Source organism: Diadema antillarum, unplaced genomic scaffold (genome assembly GCF_040938485.1).
Source record: "Diadema antillarum isolate AM-2024a unplaced genomic scaffold, OU_Dant_1.0 scf00000174, whole genome shotgun sequence".
In the NCBI taxonomy this organism is placed as follows: Eukaryota; Metazoa; Echinodermata; class Echinoidea; order Diadematoida; family Diadematidae; genus Diadema; species Diadema antillarum.
Window position 1 is genome coordinate 546,744 of NW_027271063.1, and position 20,574 is coordinate 567,317.

Genomic DNA, 20,574 nt, shown 5'->3' on the forward strand with positions numbered 1-20,574 from the left:
TAGATTTTCTACATTGCTAGTATACTTCGCAGGCAAAGTTCATCGTCAAGATAATTGTGAACTTTTAAAGGGTCTTATGTAGGATTACAGAATGAACCAATACCCCTAACAACTGACATATATGCAGTTTGCATCAGATAATGGGTTAATTTTTGGCAGAAAACAGAGAGAGAGAGAGAGAGAGAGAGAGAGAGAGAGAGAGAGAGATTCTTATATCATTTGTTCACCCCCTCCCATGCATGCATCTCAACAAGACAGGATGATCAAGTTATCTGTTTCCTTAAATTCGAATAACTTGTGTATGTGTGTATGTGTGTGTTTGGGTGGGTGTTGTTGTTTCTATGAATGTTTCGTGCCTATCAAATGATTACGGCCACGATTGTATCTGGAAATAGGAGGTGAATGGAACAGCCTGTTTTATATTATCACTAACAGATATATCTAATTTATTCCTAAATGAGAGCTATATGAACAGAATTGTCTCTCACAGGTTACACAAAAGTCAACTGGGATGACAATAATTTTGAAATTAGTAGTAGTAATGGTAATAGTAGTAGTATTAGAAGTAATAATAATAATGATAATAATAATAATAATAATAATGAATAATAGTAATAATAATAATAATAATAATAATGATAATAATAATAATAATAACAATCTCATATGAGCAACGCCAGTGGATTGTACTTGTGGAAACAGTCGGTTTCAAATGATTTTTTTTGTTCTATCTTGTCGCTTGCTTGTTTCTATCAACGTTTTGCTTTTGTTTTTGCTGTGTGTGTGAGTGTGTGTGTGTGTGTGTGTGTGTGTGCCCGCTGATGCTGCGGTCATCTCAGTATTCATCGAGAACCATTTGCGCGTCCATGCGAGACGTTTCGAGATTATTATCTGCAAGAAATTTCAGTGATGAGGTGAAACGTAGTTCTTGCCGACAAAAGCCCTCGGAGTCACCCCAACTTGGAATATTTTTAGTCCATCTGCATTCATGAATTTGGTATCAGCATCTTGAAAATGGAGGCATCAAAGCGCATGAAAGAACGTAATACACCCGTATACACAAATTTCGAACGTATATGCGCCAACTCGCTCTCCTCTATCAAGATGGAGTTGATGTCAAGTAATTACCTCCACGTTGATAAACAAGTTAAAAACCATGTACTTTTCCTTTTGGACATATCAGTATTCTTTGGTCCAGTGATTGTTTACTTTTTTTTCTTTTAGAGAGCAAGAGATATTTCATCTAATGAGAAAGAGATAGTAAACCAAAAAAAAAAAAAAATGCGGAATGACTATCATATCTATAAATCTGTTGATCTATCTTTTTATCTATATGTATGTAAAATATATCATATATTTTACATAATATCTGATGTTATATGAGCGTCTTTATAAGGTATATAAACCTAGCATAAATCATGGGGCTTCCTTTTTCTTAACACATGCTGACTATTTTTATTTTTGTCAGATGTACAATTATTGTATTGATGTGTTGATATTTCAATTATCTTTAGATTTTTATTCTTAATCATTTTTGTGTTCTGTATTTTCTCTCTTTGTACTTTTATTATTGTCATTCAGAAACAATGGGGTCATTTGATTAGAAGTTTGATCCTAAATACAACCGTTCCATTCAATTAAATCCAGCTTATATCTACTTCAGGCAGGAGCAGATTATCTGTTCAAAGGATGGCGTGCAAATTCTGCTAGAATGTACCATCAAGTTTTATTCAAATAGTATTAGGGGCCTGTTTTCGGTTTCATTGTTATCAAGATTATTTTGCGAGAGGGGTCATTCAGTTCTATAGTTTCCTTTCCGTTCACTACTTTCTACGTCAAATGCATTGCCATGGGGGTTGAGATGATGTTGATGTTGAGTATCCAACTGCTTTGATATTCGTTGGAGGGTCTATCAAAGGTGAAGATGTATAAACGATAAAATATGTATGCGATAGTAGAGATTCTGGACTTTTAAACTAATTCCATACTTGATACGAAACAGGAAATTTTATTACGTCTTTCCCGGAATTTGACGAATGAATGATAGATTGTCTAGACGCAAGACTACTAAGATTATTTACGGCTGTAAAGTAATCATCTACACGATAGACAGAAACAGCGTGATCATCAAATGAAGGATTCGTTAACGGAACGAAGGGAAGATCGTCATAGGGCGCACCTCGGAGGAGGGAAATACGATCTGAGTGGCGCGGTGTCCTCATGGCTTGTCCGACGAGAATTCCCGCCAACTTCACATGCCGTAAATTCCATGTGTCGTGCCACCCATTGCAAACGCGTAAAAAAACGAGAAGACTGTATGAATTCACGTAAGGGTCGATGGCAAAGAGTTTTCAATGACAGTCAGCTTTCAAAACAACAACAACAACAACAACAACAACAACAAACAAAACACGCACACCAACATCAAAACCAGAAACGAGTGAAAGAATTCAGCTGGTTCGTTTTTCTCATTGCTGTAGATAAAGGTAGCCGCTCGTGATAGATACAGTAATTTCATCACTTTTCTTCCCAGCACCGTCATGACCTGTCGTGAGTGCATAAAAGAAAACAAAAACAAAAAACAAACGAAAAAAACCCGCAGAATCTTTAGAGGAACACAAGATAGACGTCATCAGCTCGAGTCAGGTTAGGTATGTGTGTGTGTGTGTGTGTGTGTGTGTGTGTGTGTGTGTGTGTGTGTGTACGTAAAGAAGAGTGTGTATGTATGTATGTTGTGTACTCTTAGCATATTATGAATAAATTTCCGCTAGCTAGGAGGGCGCGACAGAATGCCAACATGACTTTGGATCGGTCTTAGATGAATCGGGCTATTACAGATCTTGACGCGTGACGCAAAACTTGGCGCGCGTGGGCACACACAAACACACACACACACATGACTTCTGGATGGGTATATACAGTTAGAAAAGAGAAAGATAGAGAGATATAGAGAAAGGAAGAGAGACAGAGAGAAATGGATAGAAGAAACAAAGACAAGAAGGCAGGTCAACGTCTCCCGGGTCCTGCACGGGGTGACTGCAGTCTGCTTGGTAACGGCTTTTTATCCAACGCACAATCTCAGGCTGACCATGCTGCGATATCACGATATTTGTTCAGTGTTAGCGGGTGGCGACATCACAACACAGACTTAAGTGGGGTCCACTCGAGACCAATTAATCCGCCGCAAGTCCTCAATCAGAAGAGGCGGTCAAAAAAAAAAATGATAGACGTATGAAGATGAGCGCACACTCGGCAAAGACTTTCAGAATAGAATATCGTAACGCAATCTTTATTAAAGGGGTTTTCATGTAATGTGTGAGAGGGTGTTTGAAATGACCAGTTAAATTTGGGCAGGTCTCATGTTAAAGTAGACTATAAATAGATCTGTAAATGTGGAGAAAAAAGGAATGGGGGATAACAACACGTGATCTTGAAAGGGACATTCCAGACGATTTTCATAATTTCACATCATGTAGTACATAAATCGACAACTCCATATACATAGATTTGTTGAATTGATTGTAGTCCTTGAGCAGAGAAACAATACTTTGAAAAAAACGTTAAGCAGATTACACTGGACAAGGATGATGACATAGGAGGTTCACATATTTCAGAAATGTAGCAGTGTAATTTCATTACAATACCGCTTGCTTGCGAGTTCACCTGTGTATAATCTAGAATGCCTTCTTCTTTTGTTCTGCTTCCAAGAGTCCCAACTCATGCATTCTTATGGTGACTCTGCCATGTCATCATCCTTGTTCGTTGCTATTTGTCCTAAATTTTGAAAAATATTCTTAATCTTCATCCCAATTATCACAAATTCTGAAACTCTGTCCTCAGTATAAATGATTTTATAGTTGTTCAGTATGTAAAAATCTGAAAATCATCCGGCGGTGTCCTTTAAGTGCAAACAGGTGGAAATATAGTTATGCAAGCTGGAAGAAATACCTTGATTATCCAGAAAGGAGCAAAGCTATTAGAATGGTCATAAAATTGAGGTAATCCCGCATAGACTATACCTCCCTTACGAATACAAAACGAAAACAACAACAATAACAATAACAAACAATCTTCATTTTGGTGTCAAATGGCATTATGAATCAACCTGATCAAAGCACCCTCTTTGCATAATTTTACTAAAATATATAGAACTAAGGAAAAATATAATCATTACAATGTATTTTTTTCCCAATCCCGATAAGGCAGCTTATCTCGCCCTTTCTCACAGTCTGGTTATGAAGTCGATTTTTGCATTCGTTTATAGACACAGCCTCGTTTGTAAAATATTCTGGTTACTGACCTCTTTTATTCAAAGGCATTCTTATAATCACAAGGCTTAATTAACTCCCAGGTAAGGAAGTCAAAACAAGAGTCAAAATAGACAATTCCTACAGCGACAGCAGTATCATTACGTAGCCGTCAGCAATGTATTGACAAGTTTATAATAGTAGATGAAAGAAAAGAAACAAAAACTTTAATAGACAATGTTACCATGTCCATGATAGGCGTTGTCACTTAATTGCGCGGGAAAAGGTGAAAATATTTTGAGTTGATTGCTCAAATATTGATCCGAAATATTATCCTTGACGATGATTTTACCACAAAGTCAAACACGAGAGGCCAGGGATATCTATGGGAGGCACAAGAATTACTTATTTAGTCGCCCTTGTGATCATCCTTTTTTTTTTGGGGGGGGGGGGGTGGGGGGGTTATTGCTGTTGAAAGTACAGGTACACTTTCCTATGTCGCCATATAGCGTAGGCGGAGTAGTTACAGTTTTCATGCGTTTTCATGGCGTCATTAGTGTCAAAATCAACACTGGTAACATCAACACAATTTGCATCAGGGAATGCTCTATGTAATCGTTTGTGTGGGCGTGTGTATGTATGATTCTGTGTGTATGCGCATTCGTGTATGTGAATGCGATGCTGTTTGGATGTTGATAATGATGATCACGTTTGAAACGTTAAGACTGAGAAAGTAGCCGAATCTGCAGACATCAGTATTTCGGTACACTCGAGTATAAAAGGAACGTTACTTTTCCTCTTGCAATTAGAATTTGAATTAAGTCATTGACAATCGCACCAAAGGAATGCAACATTCCGATGCATAATATGAGGTTATCCGTACATTAAAGTAGCTTACGCCAGCATTCTGTCGGTCGACCGTCCATTAGCTGACGTCACAGTCGACAAAAACGGTAGTGCGTTGCATGTCACGAACAGTAAAAAAAAAAATAGTGCAAAACACCTTTACTGCTAGTGCAGGTGTCATAAAATATTTCCCTTTATCATCTCTGTGTAGGATCCCCCCTTTTTTTTGAGCGATGAAAAAATATATCACAGCCTCGTATACTACCTACCTCAATAACCCATCTCGACCAAGTCATCACGTACATTTTTGTATGTATGTGTGTGTGTGTATGTGTGTGTGTGCGTGTTTTTTTTTTGTGTGTGTGTCTTTGTAGAAGAAGGCAAACAAGGTCGTTTTATCCGAGCAGTAGATCATTAATGTATCACGTCCGTTGGTAGATAGCAAATCATATCCGTGCGTGTATATATGTGTGTGTGTGCGTGTGTGCGTGTGTGTAGGTGTGTGTGTGCGTGTTTTTTTGTGTGTGTGTCTTTGTAGAACAAGGCAAAACAAGGTCGTTTTATCCGAGCAGTAGATCATTAATGTATCACGTCCGTTGGTAGATAGCAAATCATATCCGTGCACAGGGAGTCACGTGGATATTGGAACCTTGGAACTTTGTACAATAATGTAAAAAGCAACAACAACAATTCTAAAACTTACAAAAGCAATTATATTGCACGCAAACACTCTCCTTTCATTCCTTGTAATATACACGTAGTTTTTAATATATAATTCCACATGTTTTATCATTCTACACCTCGAGAAAGTTATACCTGACTCTGCTTTTCTTTTTTTGTTCAGTCAAAATTTCCAAAATCCCTGCGATGACAATCGTTCGTGCTTAACTGAGTCAATAATGACTGCTGACCCCGAGTCTTGTACAGATGACGGCAGATTGAGGGAAAGGGGCGGAAACGTGCTGACAAGCGGGAGCAATCAGCGCGTGCACGACAGACTTTGGGTGCAAGAATGCGAGTCCCCCCTCACAATCTATGTGCTCCACGGCATGCAATATACCAATCTGCACTCATATTATGTTCTCTTTTTTCAATTTTTTTTTTCTGTTGAGCTTCCTCCCCACAAGGGTCCCACATACTACAAGCATTGTCTTTTCAAGGGGTCCCTCCATCATTTTCGCCCATTGCATATTCACTTCACTTTGATTACTTCGGCATTCGTTACAATGTATAAATGCTGTAGGGTTTCACTCTTCTTGTATACTCTGTTCATTTCACATTATCTTGTTTGAATTCTCCTTTTTTTCTGTTACAAAAGATTTAAAGTGAAATTTATGTTTTGGTTCATACACACACACACACACACACACACACACACACACACACAAATAAGAATAAATTTGAATTGATATGAATAAAATAGAATTTAATTGAATTGAATTGAATTGAAATAGGACACATACATTCCTCATGACTGGTTCCCTGCCTTGTGCTACACAAACTCGACCAGACGAAACAATAATGTTCGGCGTCTTGAGTTAAGAAACACCAACTATATTGGTGAGGGAGACCTCCACATACCAACGCATGATGATTACCATCTTCTTGTGGGTTCACGGTACAATGTAGGTCTACTTTTATGTCTGCTGATTACCGAAAAACGAAAACATTTAGGCACTCTTTTTAGAAGAAGATGACGATGAAGAAGAGGAAAAGGACGAGAAAGATAGATAGATAGATAGATAGATAGATAGATAGAGTATAGGTAGATAGGTAGATAGATAAGCAGATAGATAGATAGATAGATAGATAGAAAGAGAGAACTTTGAAACCACATATGCTCACAAAGTCACCATGTTGTGAAGTATTACCCTACACGATCCAGACAACTGGCACTGGTATCTATCATAGACAGCAAACAGCATGAATGGGCAGCCGCTCCATTAGGCACCCTCTTCCCTCGGTAAGGGCATAAATAATTGGCAAGATCAATCAGTGCCACAGACTGAGCTTAGGGCAGATATATTTGTGGGTTTTTTTTTCTCTCTCTCTCCTTCTCTTTTTCGTTATTACCAGAACTTGACAAACATTTCCGCTCATTGTCATGATTGTGTAGGAGGAGGGTATGCAGTTGGTTGTGAAAAAGGAAATGCGATAAGATTTTACGAACAACATTGGACTGTACGTAAAATACTTTTGGCTCATCATGAACAATGTTTTGACACATCTAGTGAGATAGAAATATTTCATAGTTGAAAGAAAAAAAACGACAAAACAACTTAAATTTTATGAAAAATGCAGCTGCTTCCTCTATTGTTCATAATTATTTTCTATGTTTTGTCTATTTATTTGTTTGTTTGTTTTGGGGTGTTTAAAGTTGCTCTGTGTGTTTCAAAGAGTCAGGCTCCCCCCTCCCCTCCTGACGATTTGCATGAAGGCATAACAGCATGAGATTTTTATTTCCGATCAATCATCGATATCTGATATACTAAAAGCCTTATCTTCAGAAAGCGTTTTAGTTTTTCATACACTGAATATGGACCAGTGGTGTGTTGCGGGTAAGGATTTTAAAGGGATGGTAAAGTATTGGTGGACATGAGGATTATGCTTTTAACTTTTTGTGGGATACCAAGAAAGAAACCACTTATGTAATTAGTATAGAGCGTGCCATGACCACGAGGAATTCAAAGTCTATTTGATGAAAATCGGTTTTGGAATTGCTGAGACATCCAAAAACAAAGTAAAACAAAGCGATCGTAATAAAAGGTGGGTCCCACCTTTCATTAGAATCGCTCTGTTTTGGATATCTCAGCCACTACAAAACTAATTTTCATATAATATATGCTGAATTTCTCTTGAAATGAGATGCTCTTTCATATTTCATAAGAGGTTTCTCATTATCTCACCAAAAATGTTAGAAAACTGACGTTAGGTCTCAACCAAGACTATACGATCCCTTTAAGGCGTGCAACCATTACACAGAATGGTGACATGACCCGCTAATAATAATAGGCCTACATTTGTCGTCACCGGGTCCTCTGAGGCTCGATCCAATGAACTCACAAAATCCAAAAAAGTGTTCGGTAACCGAAGGATCAACTCGACGAACCGCCTCGCTTCCGCCGTGTGGCGCCAGAACAGGCTCTGTGACCTTAACTGGGCTTGCTTTTAAAGGAGAAATCCAGTCCAAATATAAGTAAGTCTGGAAAGAAAGAGTAAAATCTTACGAGTTCAACGGTAAAATTTTGATCGAAGTCGGATGGAAAATAAGGAAATTATAACATTTTGAGGTTTCGCTATCTTTTTTTTTTCAAGAAACAATTCTTGAACGGGCAATATAATACGAGAATGACAAAGTGAGCATGTCATCCCGTTACAACTTGCCGTTTAGTGTGTACATAAAATTTCCAGCTTTTTATTCAAACGTAATTATGCCCGAGGCTCGAATCCTCGTATATCTTACTGATCACTATTCTCCATATTTGCCAAATGGAGATATTTGCGAATAAAGATCAAGAAAAATAAAGAGAATAATAAGAAAATTTTTGCTTCTTTTGACCATAACTTCAAAAATGTACCTTTATATGTAGTGACCAATAATAAGATCATTTAAAAGGTATTATTTTGTACTTTATGACAGAGACCGTACTTCAAAATCTTCAAAAATGGACTTATCGGTTTTTGCGAACAAACTCTTCATATCATGTTTCAGACATCAATGACAGAAACATTGAATTTTCGTGATTATTTTGTACACAATCACTGGAAAATTGTGAGGTTATGACATGGTTAGCTAACTCATTTGCATATTCATATCCACTGTACAAGAACTGATTTTCAGAAATTAGCAAAACTTCAAAATGTCATAACTTCCTTAGTTTTCATCCAATTTCAGTCTAATTTTTACCGTTGAACTCGTAAGAATTTACTCGTTTTAAATCAGATTAATTTATGCTTGGACTCGATTTCCCCTTTGACTCACCAACGCAACTCTTATGTCACCAAACTCCGGTCTCCGCCGCGGGACTATAGTAGTGGCTTTTATAGAAGACCTCACTCGCTTGTTTTTACTATGGGATAAAAAAACCCTCGCTCAAATCCCGATGAACCCTTTTCCTGATTATCTTTATTTGCTTGTTTTTTTTTTCCAAAGGGTATAGAAAAAAAGTGTGAACAGGTGGCACTTATGGTTTATTGTAGTTAGTTTCTGAATAATAAACCATTGTGACGTTTGCTTTCATATTGTCATATCACATCTATATGCTGCGTTCCTGTTTGTTTGTTGTTGTTTTTTATCTCAAGGCAAACGATTTTCGTTTTCCCTTTCTCTCCCTTGTTTGTATACGTCCATGAAACAAATATTGCGATTGGATACCCGCCGTTCTTCCTTTATAATTCATTACTTCCATTACGTGATTACAGTGACAGAGAGAGAGAGAGAGAGATAAAGCACTTTTGTTCATTGTTGGAACCTCACTCCATCATAAAAGTGTAATGACACCGAAATAAAGATCCCGAAACAAACAAAATAAAAGGGAAAAAATACTGACAAAAACACAAAACAATATACAAGCCGATCATGCAGGTAGCAATCTGCTTATTACTTTAGCGGGATGCAGTGTGACGATAGCAGGCAGGGAAACCTTCAATAATCCAGCACCTGTCATTCCATATAGCAGATGGTGAGTGGTTAAACAAAGAAACTACATATACAAGGTCTCCTCCCCCTAACCTTTTTATATTTTTAATCGTGCGCGCTTCATATACTCCTTTAATCTCCATCCAGCCTCTGTCTATGAAACGCTGAGAGTGTCCTTTCCAAAAATGCTTTATACTCAAAACGGATAATTGTCCATTAATAAGCCACGCGCGGTGCGGTTGGGAGAGAATTTGGCTCTCACACACAATAGTGCAGTAGATACTGCGTGTCCGTTTTGCTGCAGGTTTGATACGTTTTACTCACGACATAAACCACTGTCCTGCTGAAATTCTTCGTATCATTTTTCATCGTCTTCGTCATCTGATTCTTCATCATCATCATCTTCGTCTACTTCTTCTTTGTTGAAAGTATGAGCCGTACGGGAGATAGAGAGAGAGAGAGAGAGAGACAGAGAGAGAGAGAGTGTGTGTGTGTGTGTGTGTGTGTGTGTGTGTGTGTTTCGATGTAATAAAAAAAAGAATTTCGTTTGATCAATTCAAGAATGCTTTATGAGATTTTAGTTTACTGGGGCTCTCATGCCATGTTATGCTTTCATTTGTCTATTTTGTACCATTAAGGAGGCTTGCATGTCATGCTGGTTTTTTTTTTTAATTTCTATATCTTGTACAATTAAGCAGACTTTTTCAGTATGATTACATTGATTTAGTTGAATGTTTGTATTCATTTCATTGTGAAAACGATGGTGACATCAAACGGAATTCCAAAAAAAATAAATAAATCCTTTAAAAAAGTGATTGTGCGAGAGTTTGTGTGGGTGCGTATGAGTGTATGCTGGGTTTTTGATGTGTATTATGTGCGTTTGAGTATTAAACCGCTGCATGCACGGATGGCGTCTTCCGCAAGAAAAAAAAAAAAAAGAATACACGGTACAAGAGGCCCCATGTTTTCGACATCAAGCAAGCCGACACTAAAAAGGGTTCGTAGAGTGTTAACAAGATTACCAGACCATTTCAGCAGTCACTGGGCGTATTGATTGATTGAGGTACAGCCCCTTGCAACACATTAAATAGCGTACAGAGGCTGAAGGGCCGCTTGTTTAATGTGGTCTTAAAAATATGATAATAGTTTTCCATTCGACGGTACCTTTAATACTCACTGCGCGCCTTCTCGACATTGTAACAAAAGTTCGCAAACAATTCACTTGTCATAATATACGGCTTCAACATCTGTTCTAAAAACTTACGTCTGTATTACCGTCTTTTGACAGCTCTGGAAGGTATGCACCCTGTATATTATTATCATTTTGTTTATCATTTTGATCTTGATGTTTAATACCGACTGCGGCGAACTTAAACAAATGCATTACTGCAATCAACTCGAGGGCACTTTGTCACCTTTGTTATCATTTCCCGTGTTGGTGTTTCATTCTGTTTTCTAAATAAAAAAGAATGATACATAATATGTATAATGATATTTCGATAGACAGGCAGATGGATAGATAGATAGATAGATAGCGATATCTATACAACGGCAATTATAGATAAGATTATAAGATATAAATTCAATTCAATTTAATTCAATTCAATTCAGTTCAATTCGATTCAATTCGATTCAATCAAATTAAATTCAATTCAATTCAATTCAATTCAATTCAATTCAATTCAATTCAATTCAATTCAATTCAATTCAATTCAATTCAATTCAATTCAATTCAATTCAATTCAAATGATAAGAAGCCAGACAGAACGAAATGGCTGGGGAAAAAATACATGGAAAGAGTACCTCACGTACTTACCGGAGTTCACTGTTCACAAAATAATAATGACTTCCCGATTTTTTTTTTCCTGCAGTATCATCTTAGGACACATGTTGTCTGCTCAAATAAGATTGCAGGAACGGGGAAGGGGGGGGGGGGGGGAGGAGACTGGACGTAACCAGACTATGTAGAAAACAAAATTGAGGGAAGAAATCTCTGTCACTGGGCTAAATACCGGCAATTCTTCAGTCATGCAGTGATCATGTTCGCATAACAAGCCGCCCCCGGGAAGATGAGACTGCTTTGATTTTGTTTGAAATCATGAAGCTCGTTGCTGGCTGCATCCAGAACAGATACTGGCTTGTGCAAACAATATGGCCTCGAGTCTGGGATCAGCTGTGTCTGCCTGACTGGAAGATAAACATTTACATACGTGAAGGATTACCCTGTGACTAGCGAGACAAGGAAAAATATAAAAAAGAAGAAATAACGAAAGAAAGTACATTGTAGATACACCATGGTTCAAACTGAGTAATTGCACGTACTTCATCCTTAAATGAAACCAAAACCCAAGGGGAAATGTGGATTGAACGAAAGCAGCAACATTAGTATAGTACGCATCAGTAAAAGTGTGAGGAAAATCAGACAATTAATGCAAAAATTATGAATTTTTAATGTTTTGGTGTTGGAACCGCTGGATTAGGAGACTACTTGAGTTTATGACATCATGTGTGGACAACAATTATGAAGAAAATATAAAGAAATTCAACATGCGTTTACTTTTCTAGCATAATGAAAGAACACTTGACTAACCGCTTACAGAATTAAAGCAGGGTGAATAATTACTACCCTTATAACATAGGTCAGTATCGAGTTTATGGAATGTGTTATTTTCCCCAGTGGTTCCAACACCAAACTTCAAAGATTCATAACTTTTGCATCGATTGTCCGAATTTCCTCAAACTTTCAGTTATGTGTTCCACTTATGTTGCTGCTTTCACTCAATCCAAATTTCTCTTTAGGTTTGGGTTTCCTTCATTAATCCTCATTGTCATTGCTGCAGCAGCTGCCTTGCCACGGAACATCTTTTTAATTACAATTGAAATAACACCTAGACAAATACGGGCAGTAAGATCATTTGCCGTGCTTGGGGAACAAAGCTTTTGAGTACGATGGTCAAAGAACAAGTGTTATCACGATTTGAATTCACAACCTGTGTCCAGCGTTCGTCTCTGTGTTAACGACTTTATCGCATTGGTCTCAACTGGTTGCATTTTAGATACAGAGTGTCATACTTTTTGAGTCCAGAATGTTTATACAAAATCAACTCGGATATTTCTGCACAGAGTAGAGAGACTGTGACGAAGAAGATATGCATAATCAATGGTTACAAAAGCTCCGTATCTTTTTCATCGAATAACAAAATAGACAAAGAAGATTTTCAGTGATTTTATCTGTCAGACCTACGGAAATGAAAACCTTGAATGCTAACAGGAGTATTAAGGTGGAGTGCAAATAAATTCATGCGCGCCTTTGGGCATAACAACAACGTTACATCAACCCTTCGAAAACATATTTGTTTGATACACCCTGATAATGAAGCGATTCTTCTTATGTAAAATGTCATGAATAAAATACATAACTCACTTAAAGAGAATGTAGGTAGATGCAAATTGAATCTAAAACAAACAAGCAAACTACTGGACGAACCAACAAAAACAAGTTTTGAAGTTGATACCCGACAACAAGTGGAAAACGCAGCGTGGTCCTCGTGAGTCTCAAAACGGCGCCAGTGTTGAAAAAAAAAAAGAACAGAAGGAGGCAATAGCCGCAGTTTGTCTTGGAGGAGATGAGCAGTGTTCCTCCTTCGTCCCTTCGGGGTGTCAAGGAGGCATAGACGGGGACCCCACGACTCTAAATTTCGGTGTCTCAGCATGTCCTTGCATATTTTTACCTGCGATCTGTGTAACGGGAACCGGCGCGGACGATTTCTTTACAAGAGAACACTTTGGCAGCTGCGCGGGAATCGCACAAGATTCCCTCTGTAACACTTGTTCCCGAGGGGACGTAAAGAAAGGGGGGGGGGGGGCGGGGAGATCGCTCAACCAGAATTTAGAGGTTGAAAGTTGTCTGAAGACGGGTGAGTCTGGAAGGACCGTCATTTTTGTTGTTTTTTCTTCTTATTTTGTTTTGTTTCTTGTTTCTGCCATACAATCTACATGATATGTTTCAGTCTACAATCTTGTGAGTGACAAAGTACTTTGACAATGACTTTGGCATTTTTAGGACGTCTATCACTAAAATAGACTCTTCAAGGTAATAGAGAAAAACGACATCTGATCGTGGTTTCCTTTTGTTGGTGAGGTTGGGTATTCTTCTGCTGTTTCTGTTAGTTGATCTTCTTTTTTAACCCAAGGACAACATAAAGTGTGGGAGAAAATGGAGTCTCGATAATGCTCTCCAGCACTTAGATGTTCGCTGCTATGCCATTTCCTCAATCAGCTAGGTTACGACGTTGATCAAAGTGAACTTGGGTGCTTCTAAAGAAGCATTCATTTAAGAGGACACTGACAGTGTCATGGCAAACATAAAGTCTCAGGTGAGAAGTGTGTGTGTGTGTGTGTATGTGCGTGTGTGCGTGTGTGCTTGTGTATGTGTGCGTGTTCTGTGCATGTGTCGACTATATGGACTTCTTTGATGGATAGCCGTATTTCAAGATTCTCTATCGAAAAGTGTTGACTTGTACTTCTGTGGTACCAGCTGTATTTGCAGTGGGCTGCCGTTAAGCTCAGATGGTGTAAAGACTTGATAAAAGACACGACTGTTACCATGAATTCCCCCCCCCCCAAAAAAAAAAAACAAAACAAACAAACATCACATTTGTCGTCACATTATCCACGCATGACAACATCTTTTTATTTGTACGACAATTTTGGTCGATTCAAAGGTGTGATTGTCGCTGAACGCCGAAATACACGAATAAATTGAAATGAAATTACACGAATACAGTGATAGCGCAAAGCTTTTAAAAAGGCCGATTCGCATTCATAGTCTAAAACATGTAAGAATACCTCTTAGGTCTGTACCACCTACAGAAGATGCTGCATAACAATCAAAACAAAACAACAATAACTGCAACTATAACTGAACAGATGGCAATTTAATTTGTTGGTGAATGTACACGCTTACGAACGAAGTATTTACACACGTACATACACGTGCATATTTGCAAACAAACATTTTTCAAAGTAGAAATTTGTAACAACTGCTTTATTCGGTAATTTCCTATAATTTTCAAAAGCATCGCTACCTACGTGGGAAAGAGGAAGAAGAAGACGAAAAAATGAACACAGGTGTTATTTGACATATCAGGTGCCATTTGCCACATGATCGTGCACTTTTCATATTTTGAAGTGTGAAAATATCCGCATGAAAATGGGATGATAGATCATACCATGCAGCAGTATTTGCACCACGTGACGTTAGGCGTAAGTACCAATTACATCTCTTCACCACGCCACATCATTTCACGCTAGCAGAAAGGACAACATTACCGTCTCTACAAGAGCGATCCCCGCTAACCAATCCTCATCTCTGTCTCTCGCTCCATCTCTCTCTCTCTCTCTTTCTCTCCCTATATCTTTATCTACACCAATCTCTCTCTCTCTTCCTTATCTCCATTTTTCTATCGATCTTTATGTCCCTCTCCCTATATACTCCAATTTGTCTATCAATTCTTCTCTCTATATCTCCCTCTCTATATATTTCCCTGTATATCTACCTATCTTCCCACCTTTCCTATCTATATTTCCTTAGCTGCATCTATCTCCCTTCCTCTATATTATGTCTATCCCCATGCACTTCGTCCTTTTCTGTAACTTCATTTCATTTCCTTTTATTTCTTTTTCCAACACATATGATTGCAACATTTGAATACAAGGGGCACAACATTGTAATGAAAAACAAACTATGAACAGTGATACAAAAAAAAATGTTGGAAATGAAGGGGAGTGCTAAAATGCTGAGCTTGTAGCCTGCAGTCCCCTCCTTTCATCCTATTCTTCGCTTATTTATGTATCTCCTTATCTCCCTTTCTCTATCTATATCTCTATTCATTTCAATTCAATTCAATTCAATTATATTCAATTCAATTCAACTATATTCAATTCAATTCAATTAAACTTTTTATTTTCATTTTTCTATTGAAAAAATGACGGATTTAGCGCCTTTTGGAAGCAAGCTCTTCATATAGACATCACTTTTTTGTTAGCAGAAAATAAGGTGCGTAAAACTATGTAAGATGAGAGTAAACGACTATCGATACTGTATTATGCTAGAGATTGTACCATGATATTACAGATCAAACTAACTTTAGCAATCACGATGTCACCAGTAGCTTTTGGAAAACTCGCTCGCAAACACTCACGCACACAAAGGCACATTCCGCTACGCGCAACCCACTGAAGAATAATAAACCATTCGAAATTGAAAAGGGTGTGGCTTATTAAGTCTAAGCTCCTCTATATATTACTAAGAAATGACCTCTCATATTTTGTATGAATGCAATACTTTTTGTAAGAACAATTTTCATTTTCTTCACCATCGAGATAAGTGTTAAATCTTAATCTATATTTCATCAATTATTGATATAAAGAAAGTAATGACGCGTGCTTAATGATTAGATAGAAATAAATTGTTGTAAATTCATATGTCGTTCTTATTTATAAGCTTTCTTATAAAAGTACATGGTTACTAATAATCCCCTATAATAGCAGAATTTTAGCCCCAACCTTGTTTTTACTGTGAATGTCTTTAAAGGAATCATATAGTTTTGGTTGAGACTTAATTTCAGGTTTCTAACATTTTTTGGTGAGATAATGAGAAACCTCTTGTGAAATATGAAAGAGCATGTAATTCCATGAGGAATTCAACATTTATTTGATGAAAATTGGTTTTGAAATGGCTGAGATATCCAAAACAGAGCAATTCTAATAAAGTGTGGGACCCACATTTTGTTACGATCGCTTTGTTTTACTTTGTTTTTGGATGTTTCAGTAATTCCAAACCAGATTTTCATCAAATAAACTTTGAATTCCTCTTAAACTGGTATGCTTTGTTCTATTTCATAAGCATTTTCTTGGTATCTCACAAAAAGTTAAAAGCCCAATTCTCATCTCCACCAATACTGTACCATCCCTTTAATGCGAATGAATCTACGAATGGTTTTCCAAGGTGTGTCCTTTTCTTTATCTTCATAATCTTTCCTTCCCTCCCCCAGAAAGCAGTCGTAACATTTCTACTTTTCCCCCAATGGCATTCATACCTGTATTGTAATATGGCAGCGTGAAAATCTGCTTCATGTTTGACATGGAAGGATTATGTGGGATAAGTGTGCCTTAAGCTGAAAGTGTTATAGCTGAAAAAAAAACCCATACACATTATTTTTGAACACAAAATGTCTTCCACTGTTATGACTGATCTTCTTCCAAAGACTCGGTTCCCTTTCCCCCTTTTTTATACCGAGGTAGAAGCTTAAGTTTTTAAACAGTTCCTAATCTTCGCCGGCACCTGCCACCCGCATGAAGGGGTTGAAAGAATAGACGGCTGCGTTCTCGCTTGTCCTAATCTTTACCTTCTCTCGGAGTATCACGGGACGACTTGGCAGAATGTGCTTAATATCTGAAGATTAACGAGCCCGAAATCTTGCCAGTTTGGATAGCCTGGCATGCATCAATTCCGGTAATTGCCAAGAAAAAAATATGTTACGTCTCATCAGCCGAGCACTAGTTCGCCCAAACACCCACCTATGTGATTTCTCTACTTACGTCACTGCATCGCCACAGAAATAAAGATCAAGTAGATCTTCGAAAGATGGAAAACTGTACATTCATTTATATATGTATACATAGATATATAGATATGTATACATGTATCAGTCATTAGTATGGCCAAATCAATATGTTTTCAAAGAAAAATAAATCATGCGTCTAAGTTTGTTTTATATAGGTACAATTTCAACTCACTTTTGTTCGTTTGTTATTTTGCACTGTTTTAGCTTGGCTAGTCTTCATTGACGCAACTAGATTCAATATGATTAATTGTGTAATCGTTATTTTCATCATTATGTAAATCTTTCCAAAGTTTGTCCAGATTTTTGCTTCATATTTCTGAAGTAGTTAATGATAATCATGTTAATGACGATAATGATGATAATACATATGATGAAAATAATAACAACAATAACAGCAATGACATAATTGATAATAATACTAACAATTATGGCAATGGCAATATTGGTAATGTATGCAATATTAATAGCAATGATTATTACAATTCCAACAGTGGTTTCTTATGATAGGAGCACTCTGTCATAAAATGACACTCTTCAGGACTGTCAACATAGAGAAAATTCTTCCTTCAGTTGCGTGTGCAGTCACCGTTTGTCTTCAATTAAATTTCGAGAAAATCCTACCTAAAATGTCAGCGTCCCTATTCACACCTCATCTATCATTGGACAATAAATGCGGGCCACTCGGGACCGTGCATAGAAGGGGATTAATATGCGTTTTGAGACCCGTAATTACGCGACTGATTGGTCAACACGATTGACCGCGATTGTTTGCCGAGCTCGATTGCTCGTTCGTCAGGCAGAAACTCCGGCTGGTGATAAACCAAGGCACAATCCAGACAATCACACATATGAACAAACGCATACACGACATCACATAATTATAGCCTATACCTACGTGCAAGACATCACATTGGGGAGGCTATGATTTCTACCACAAATTTATGTTCTTGATTTAAATCAGAATCGCTGCGTAAAAGCAGTTAATTATGCTCATTTATCTTCCAAGTTGTGTTCATAATGTATGGTAAGATTTCACTGTTCATATGTGATTAATATTTCTTCATTCGGAAATGATACTGCCGTGTATCATATCGTACACTTCATACACATATTTGAGAGAGAAATAAAAGATTAACTACCGGTTTTGACCAATCAGTAAATGAGTTATCATTACGCATCATTTTTCATCTTGATCAGCCTGGAAGAAGTGACGGTTATAAGCTTCGCTCGAAATCCAGTTTGGAGAAGCATGGTTATCCTATTTGATTTGATGAATTCTATGAAAAATTCCAGAAATTTTTAGATATATTATGCCGACGATGGCATAAAGTATTGCACTTTTGTTCACGGCACATGCAACAAATCAACGTTGCTCGAATTAGGGCTCACCAAATTGCTGCCAATACGACATTCGCAGAAAGGTAAGGGACAGAAACACAACAAAAGAACGGGGGGTAGGGGTTTGGTTGTTGAGAGAGTGGGCTAGAGTTACAAACATTACCATCTCAAGTTGTAAATCGTTGTTGAATAGCGAGCGTGTCAATTTCCTGAATTTTATAGCGTCTCTCTAATGCCAGCCGCAGGTATCCTTATATCTGCCGAAGAAGCGTTGTTACATTGATAAATAATCTAAACGAAGGTATTTGCTAAGCAAATCGATCAAGCACGAACACACGCGCGGCCAACTCTCACTTAAACACGTCGCCTTTCCAGGAGAAGCGGCGGACAAGTGCGTAAAGTGGGTACGCGCCACGAATTACTCGAAGCGTGAAATAGCGACCCAAAGCATGCAAAGCATTTATTGATTGCCGGAAGGCCCTCAAACTGATTTGCGTTCATGGTCACGTACAGATCGGGTAATAATCGACGGATGGTGTCTAAATTGTGATAAGCAAACGTGACGTACAGGTGTCTCAGCGACAGACTTCGTCATCCCTTATATTCCAGAAATTGCACTATAACTATCAAATCTATTGATTTTTAGTTCGCTCTCTTCGCATTTGTTTTTTCTTATTTTTAGTGTCTTTTTTCTCAGGCACTATCAGCCGTCACACCGGCGATGTGCATATTTTGTTCAACGCACGTTCTTCTCTTGCAATCATTATGTTGATGACGTCAGCACTCCAGCAATCAACGCATTCGTCAACAAAGATGATAAGCTGCTAGCCGCAATTCAACACGATTCATATACATCGAGTTTGTGTTTCGTGAAGTTCCACGAAGGAACACTTTGTTAAATGTTTGTTTACAACCTAACTTCGTCTGCTCCGCAAATAAGTTATCATGGGCACAATTATACGTACTTGGTACTCTCATCTGTTGACTCATGCACACGATTAGGAGTTATAGGAGTAACGAAGCCAAGGACAATCGAGCCCCCCTCCCCCCCCCCCCCCCCCCCCACCTCCTCTCCGGAAAACACACCTAAAAATAACAATAAATAGCAAACAAAACAAAAGATGGAGGTAAAAATGGGAAATAACAGTTTCCTCTTCTCTTTTGGTCTTCAAGAAACATCCATGCTGCCTCGACTATTTTGTTCAGACTCTATATTGCCAAAAAATGGTCTCCATCATGCTGATTGACTCACATTATGTTCAGCATGGTCAGTGCATGGACAAAGGTTGCGTGCAGACTGTAGGCGATTGTACGATTTTTAGACTTCTAGACGTCTCTGAAATAATGATAATGATGGAAGGACGGGATTTCACAGGCCCGCGTTCGTCAGTGCGTATTCGCCGTCCTTGCCGGCCGGCTTCAATTTACTCTCGTGACAGACTTTCGCGTCGCCGCACCTGCGACACGACGAGGTCGGGAGCGCGAGCGCAAGGCAATCCCGCAATACATTGTGGATGAGGACGGACTTTCTTCATGTTTGTTTGTTGGTGGGTTGTGGTTGTTGTTGTTGCTGTTGTTGTTTTTACGGCGTACTGGATCCTTATTTCCCTATCCCCCCCCCCCCCACCCCAACTTTAAGGGACTCGATTTTATCATAATACATTTGAAAGTGACGTCAATGCTTGCTTCCTTTGGTAGTTTTCAACGGGGGACACTTCGATAGCAAACATTGAAACCATGATTTGAGGAATCGTTGCTGTTGGTTTTTTTTTTTTTTTTGTAACGAAGTTTCATCCTTGACATAAGAAGTGATCAGTATTGAAAGACCAATTAGCAATTTTTTTAAAACAAAATGTCATATTTTGCTGTTTTATTT

The 20,574-nt window shown here is 38.1% G+C and overlaps 1 protein-coding gene across 1 annotated transcript in view; it reads left to right on the top strand.

Annotated features, from left to right (window-relative positions):
• LOC139722857 (uncharacterized) overlaps positions 1-20,574 on the top strand; it is a 69,748-nt gene that overhangs the window by 8,948 nt on the left and 40,226 nt on the right. The window lies entirely within an intron of this gene.